General features: G+C 34.6%; 1 long non-coding RNA gene across 1 annotated transcript; it reads right to left on the bottom strand.

Moving 5' to 3' along the window:
- Positions 1–6,426: 6,426 nt before the first annotated feature.
- On the bottom strand, positions 6,427–7,041 carry LOC149060427 (uncharacterized). The gene is made up of 3 exons (XR_016189958.1): positions 6,820–7,041; positions 6,684–6,755; positions 6,427–6,563 (listed from the first exon to the last, which is right to left on the bottom strand). It is a non-coding gene; the product is annotated as an uncharacterized LOC149060427 (long non-coding RNA).
- Between the last annotated feature and the right edge of the window lie 968 nt (positions 7,042–8,009).

Below are 8,009 nucleotides of genomic sequence, written 5' to 3'. Positions count from 1 at the left end.
TATTCGTTACAGATGTTTTCTACCGACTTCCTTTCTTCTTTGTTGGCGTGGTCTAATCGTAGTGTTTTTTGTAACAGGTTGATTCTGTTCTGTCGGTTATCGGCCCTTTGTATGCTGAATATAGTCTTAGCTTGCGCCTCGTCGAGCAGCTGGTGTGATAGCTCGTTCAAGTGAGGTGGTTCCATTTGTATTGGCACCTCTCTCGAGTTAGCTATGCATATCCGTACCTGTCCGTTTTGTACAGTATCCAACACATTCCCACAGAATAGGTCCTCTGCGAGCTGTTGTGAATGAATCAGAACGTCTCGGTTGTCTCCGACGACGTTCGTGGTACAGACTGGTATTACTACCTGGCTGCGCGGTGGTACCGTTATCTCGTTGTTGGAAATATCCCACGTCAATGTTCCCTGATTGCAGTCGATTACAGCCTTTAGTTGTTCCAGAAGTGGTCGTCCCATGATCCCGTCCTGTGGTATCGGGAAAGCCATTGGTATCACCTGGAATTCGGTAGGCTGTGTAGAATTTCCGATGTGGATGTCCAGCAGGACGGATCCCATCGTGGCGACCGGTGTTTTATGAATACCTTGGAGGCTATAGGTCCGGTCAGTATTCACCTTTACATTGTCAGACAAGGTGTCCAGTTTTATTAAGTTTAGGTCAGCCCCCGTGTCTAATAGTAAGTTTGCTGACCCTTGGTGGCATTGGGGAATGTCCATTTTGGCATGGTTGTCTACGAGTCCGATTGAGATGACGTAGATTCCTTTGACACTGCCGTGAGCTTGAGGTTGCGCACCGTCTGTTCGCACTTCACAGACGAGCGCCCGTCGTTTCCCGACGTGCCCGTTGGTGTACTTTGTCCCTCTTGCCTCTTCTTTTTGCGACATTCTATTATGTCATGACCCGGAATCTTGCAAAAATTGCAATAGGATTTTTTTTTTCTTTCTCCCCCTCCCGTGGGGGATACCGTTTCAGACTTCGCTTGTGTATGGGTCGAATGGTTGGATTTTCCCGTCTGTGTGCCTTTAATAAAACGACAATTTTCTGTATGGTGAGTGTTAGTTTTACATCGGTTACAGTATCGGGTCTTTCCTCCTGGTTTAGAGTTGGAGAAAAATCGTTGCGACTCCTTGTCGGATTTATACAATCGTTCTTCCTCCATACTCTCCTTTATTGCCATTTCCAACGATGCCGGTTTACCTGCTTTAATTATCGTTTTCATGGGTTGCCTTAGTCCCTCAATGAATATGGCTAACGTTTGCCCCTTTATGTGTTCGCGGATAATTACGGCTTCAGCGGCCGTTTTTCCTACCACACTTGCATTACATAGTTCATGGAACAATGTTTGTATCCGAGTCGAGTAGCTGCTGACCGTATCTCCCTCTCGCTGTCGCGTTGCGTTCAATTCAAGTTGCACATGCGTAGCGGTCCGTTGAGCGCAGAATTCTTCCTCTAGTAAGGTTTTAAGCGATTCCCATCGCTCAACGTCCCGGTACTGCGTGATCGCATAAGCGTTCCCGCGTAGTTTGGTTTTTATGGCGCTCTATAACTTGAGCCGGTGTATACAACCACCGTTTACTGCTAAGCGGCGGCGGCTGTGAAATTAGCCACCGGTCGCTGCGTACTGAGTGGGGGAATTTACGGCGGCGACTAGGTGGTAGAGTGGGAGAAATTTGGGTACGATACCGCGGAGCTCGATCATTTGGATGCGCGAGCGAGTAGCGTTCTCTCGGCGGCCGGACTATAGTATCGGACGTCTGCGCGTCGTTGCGCGCGTGTGTGTGTGTTAACGTAAACTCGTCGGCGCGTGGGTTGATATGTAGGTCAGTAGTGCCGGATACCGCGGCGGCGGCGGCTGCTACGACGTCGTCGAATGTGTCGTTAGTGGCCACTGATGGGGGGCGCGCGGTGTTGGTTCCTACGCTTTGCACCGCTGATGGTACGTCGGTATTTTTGCTGACGAATGCTCTAGTGCGAGGACGGTTCGTAACAAAAGGCCTAGGTCTAGAATCTGCCCCTACTCTACTGTCGTCACTATCATAAGCAGCGCCCGGAAGGTATTCGTCGTTGGAGTCCTCCGCCGACATTCACCTCTCCTGATTATTTAAGCCGTTAGGTATTATTGCCGTATGGAACGACCAGCCCACTATACTATACACGGTATGCGTATATATGTTATAATGTATATGTCTAAATTCGCACGCTCCCACGTATGAGCATATATATATATATATTTTTTTACATTTATATCACGACACCGGTTATAATGCTTACATCCGCAATTATATATATAAAATATATATATATAGAAAAAAAAAACAAATGTTAAGAATATCTATGTATATGTCCTGTGTTATTCCACGAATTAATTTACTCGTGAATATAACAGACGTATATATATAACATTTTTTTTGCAAAAATAAAGAACGTGTGGTGTTATATAAAATAAAATTGATATTAATATTATAATATTTAAATTATTAAAATTTTTGTTCCTTAAGTTATTACCACCACGTTTGCGTATAATTTTAGTTACAACGACTCACAGTAACGTTATCTTCATCTTGGGCGATGGGCACCGAGTCTGCATACTGAAGTACCCCTTGTTGAGTAGACCAAATCACGTGACTGCTTGGCTGCTTGGTCAATCGACTGCTTGGCTGCTTGGTCGCTTGAATTGATTGATCGCTCGGAAGAGTTGACCGCTTGGCTATCGTGTAGTCCGGAGTTGTTCTAGTTGATTGGCTCCTTGACGAGTGACACACCCCACACCTGACACCAATTTTGTTGTAAGCCCGGTTGAATCCGTGCTTACAGAGTTCGTGGTTTGCCGTTTGTCAGGGTTTAGCCAACTAGTACTTTCGAACTGAGACGTTTATACAACGTTGGTTGGGTTACCCTTAAATAACTCACACTCAACTGTTAGTTCTAACTACTGGTTTTTTATTGTACACGTTATAATAAACAAATCAAATTATAGACAATCTCGTAGCTCTACGTAATACAGACTGACGGTCGTGTGAACCCATACGTCCGCTCACACCCAATATGCTGAGTGAGCATAACCGTGCGGCGCGTGCAGGGGTTCACAACACTAGGCAGTCCATTGAAAGATGCTTTGCACTGTTAAAAGGTATTTCACTTTTTTTTTATTCATTATAAATTACAAATTAAAAATAACATTATAATAAACACTTACATTTTCAATTATATAGGCCGTTTTAGACGCTTGAAGTATTTAGATATGAAAAAAATAGAACTGATTCCACAAACTATAATTGCTTGTTGTGTCCTGCATAATATTTGTTTGTAGTTTGATGATAACCAATGGATGAACAATTTGATTTCCTAACAACAACCTAATATTGGTGATGATAATATTACTGCTGAGCAATTAACTTCTTACATAGAAAATACCCAGTCCGGCTGTATGAAAAGAGATAAAATTATGGTTTCTTTAACTTAATATATTTATTTATTTGTTTTTATTTGTTATTTCAGCTTTGGCAATTATGGATAAAATATTACACATCAATAACAATAAACAAATTCATATTATTTATGTAGTCTGTCTTTCTTTTTTTTTTCTTTAGGCATGACTTTGGTATCATCATTGTCACAAATTGTAGCAATTTCTTCTACAATAAGATTTCCGGCTAATGTCACTGAACTAATAGAGGGTTCATATTGGTAAATTTTATCAAATTCAAAATGAAACGCACTTAACAATAACATTTTAAAATAATATATGTAATAACATACCTTGTGACATTAGTAAAAAAAAACACGTTGTACCATGTGTTAACAAAAAAATAATAATAGTTATTTATTATAAAATTAACAAAAACTTAATAACATACCTTGTTACATTAGTAAAAAAACACGTTGTACCATGTGTTAACAAAAAAATAATAATAGTTATTTATTATAAAATTAACAAAAACTTAATAAACGTTGAATATATTTTTAATAGTTTTATACTATTTTTTTACACTGTCTTATGTATTAGTAGGAATGGGTAAGAACATGACTAATAATTGTATGCTATAGTAATGTAGATAGTAACAAAATGAATAATAGAATAATCCACTTCCGAGAAAATTAAGAAAGAGAAATACAAACAAAAATTAGTTTTTAAAATTTAAATGAAGCTACTGGAAGTAAATATGTTTAATGTTCTTCGCTTATTGAGCTAAAGATATGAAAATAAAAATGGTTACTTCCTTTAGATAATATAAATTAAGATAGGTAAATAAAACAAAAAAAAAAAATACAATAATAAAATCATATTATAAAATAATTATCAATTATAATGGACAATTAATGGGTGTTAAATTAATGTAATAATCTTAATAAGCATAATTATATATATTTATAAATGCATTTACAAATATATAATTTAATATAATCATTGTTATATTAGGAATGGCCAAAAAGGGCGGATTCCACTTAATTATATTAATTCAAAATGCATAGATATCTTTAATTTTATTCTCATAAATTCAGAATGGCATTATAATATGTACATTTATAACAATGTATTAAATTATATTTATAATGAATACATGTGTTTTTAATAAATATTGAATTAAAATTGGATTACTTAGTCTTTTTTAGACCTATGGTATTTACAATATTTAATATTTATATATAATGTTTATTTTGGTACTGGTACCTGAATATTATTATCCCCATTTACAAAAAATATATATTTTAATAAAATATATAATATATATCTTGAAATCCAAATGCCGCCATTCTTTATCCTTGGCCAACAGCCAAACCATCAATGCGTTGTGCAAGACGCAATAATGTTCCAGCATTACCAGTAACGTTAAATGCACTTGGAAAAATGTTGGATGAAAATCAGAATTTATTTAAATGCAACGATCATCCATTTTTCCAAGAGAGCATAGTTGACGATCATGGTAAATGCCATATAATATTTACTTGACCAGAGATCATTAATGAAGTAGTTTTGAACGGAGGAATAGAAATGCATGCTGATGCTACTTTTAACTATATAAAATTGGTCTTCCGACCCTAATCTCTGAGCTGTTTATTCGGACCACCGAGCAGATGGCGGAGGGGCGTTTGAGACTCTCAAGCGTACGGAAGTTGGACGTCATCGCAATGTCGGACAAACGTGTAGGTACAATGGGTGGACGAGACCGTTGGCGTACGCATTCTTGTGGGAATTCTCGGTGACGTTTCGCGTGAGAGTGTCGGCGTGCGTGTGCTATGTTGGTAGTGGTAAACTACCCAGCAATCAGACTTTTGATGACGACGACCAAAAGCATCCATCGACAGTGGTGGCGGACGGCACGCCGCACGCGACGTATCGCCAAATGCGGCGTCGGCTAACGGAATAATTTATATGTACATTTTATAATATAAACGCGTATATATATATATATATATTTACGTCATTAAGTATTTATATATTTTATACATACCGCGATGGAGATACGATATTATTAAACGAGGACGACACGCGTCAACCGACAACAGCGGCCGCACGCGCCGCCGCTGCAGGGTAATGAAAAATTAATTGCGGCGGAAGTTATAATGCACGAGCGCGCGCGCGCGCGTGTGTGTGTGTATATTATATTTATATTATATAACCTGCAAGGTGAAACGCAAGTAACGTGTGTATACGCTTCATACTACAATATAATATTATTAATACCCAGGCAGCATAAAAATATTTTTTATATGTTGTAAATAATATTTCAAATATATTTTTCCAACATTAAAAATTCATTTTTAAAATGTTTTAATGGCCAGCTTTAGATTTCATATTAAATGTTTTAAAAATATTTTTTTCGGATTACAAAATAATGTTTTAAAAATATTAGGAAAACATTTTAAACATGATTTTTAAATATTTTAAAAATGTATTTTGGGTTTTTTTTTTATACCAAAATAATATTTTTTAAATGTTTCAGCATGATTTATAAGATTATTTTTAAAAATGGTTTAAAATGTTTATATTTTGTCCATATTTTTATCTGATTACTTTTATAGAATACTTGTAAAAAAATCTATACAATTTATAATAATAATAATAATACTTTATTTATTATTTTATCGTTTAATTGATATATTATTATAATTATGTATTAATTAATATCACCAAATGAATATTATATTAATTATTTATAGCTTTAATAGCCCAATTACAAAATAAATATACATATACCTATATATTAATAATATAAAATTAAAAAATTACTTTATATAATTATAAAAAGTATATACTTAATAAAAGAATATAAATATAAATATAATTAATTTTACTTATATAAAAACTCATCTAAACTTTAGATTATAATGCAAAAGATATTAGATATAATAATAATAAACCTTATAATAAGTATTATAATAAATAAAAAAGAATTAAAAAAAAAAAAAAATCAAATTGAATACCTACATGGTTATCATATAATTGTATAATAAAAATTAATTATTATTAAAAATTAAAAGTATAAAATATAAAACTTCATAAATATTGATTACAGCTGTCATTTATGTTGGAATCTTTTGCAGATTTTGTTGAATTTGATCTATAACAAATATTATAAAATCAATTAATAAGTTTATTGTAACAATAATGGTTATATGTTTTTACATTACATAAACATATTTACATGTGTAATTATTCATCCATAAAACTACTAATTTACCTTTGTAATCTAGTAGGTTTCTTGTTTGCAATTCTCAATATTGTGGAACTTGTTCATTATCATTGTACATACCTTTATTAAATAATTTTTTTAATATAACATATAAATGAATTTAATTATTTTCTAATATTATTACTTGTTGCAGTTTGCTTATTTGTTGGGAAAGTAGGATACTCATCAGACAATATCTGATTCTGATCTATCTTCTTCCGTTTATTTAATTCTTGATCACAATCATCGTTGTCATCATCATCAGAGCTCAAAGGACTAATCTCTTTAACTAATTCCATGATATAATAAACTAGGTATGATCACAGATTATATGATCCCAACAAAAACACTTCGTCGACTCCGTGTAAAAAATTGCTAAGTAAAAAAACACTAGTCATCTATAAGACTTCAGCATTATAAATATGTGATATCATAAATAAATGCTAAGTTAATGTACATTTTTACCCCCTTGAGGCCATGGTTCAAAATGTATTGCAGTGTAATTACATCGTAGCCATTTATCTATTATCTTTATTAAACATTCATCCATACACATTGTATTTGTCGTTTTTTTTTTCTCAATAATTTCTCCTTTTTCGTAACTTCTGTTTATATGTTTTAGAAACCATTTTATAAATAAAGAATCACAAATTATAATATAAATAGATAATATATTAGTATAGCTGGTAGTATGGCCTACTACAATTACAACAAATAAAATAAGATGACAAATAAAACGTAGTTTTTCTACCGGCGCGGCGGCGGCTATACGCATCTACATCGAACGTCGCCAAAAATATGAATGTCATGACAAAATAATTTTAATTAAAATTTTTTTTATTTTTTCATGATGAATGTCGATAACAGAAATTACGAATACGATAAGCAAAGACGCGGGCAACGGCGGGAACCGCAAGTCCGCAAGTCGCAACCGCTGCCCAGTGTACGACCGCGACGAAAATGTATACGGAATAGAGGGGGTAATACGGTCTCGTGCGCTGCTGCGTGAAACGTAATAACTAAAAACGGTCAAGCACAATATCTTTTTGCTTCAAAAATACTTGATTTTTTTGCTAATATATTCGTTATTATTCAACCAATTTTTTCGAAAATGACAAAGGTATAATCTACAAATCATGCCCGATCTATTGATACCACAAACAGACCAATCCGTTCATTCGTTAGGTCTGTAGCCCTGGCTAAAGAAAACGGGCAAATTTACACACATTCAATGGGCAAACTCTGGCTCGTGTAATATACTACGGTAGTGACCGCTTCGCTTTTTTTTTACTTAGCTTCGCGCCACTACCGTAGCGCTGGATACGCATACGCATA

This window comes from Diuraphis noxia, unplaced genomic scaffold (genome assembly GCF_037042655.1).
Source record: "Diuraphis noxia isolate RWA-SAM2 unplaced genomic scaffold, SU_Dnox_SAM2 contig0001, whole genome shotgun sequence".
Lineage (NCBI taxonomy): Eukaryota > Metazoa > Arthropoda > Insecta > Hemiptera > Aphididae > Diuraphis > Diuraphis noxia.
Note: the sequence above shows the minus strand (reverse complement) of the source record. Positions and strands in the feature narration are given on the sequence as shown.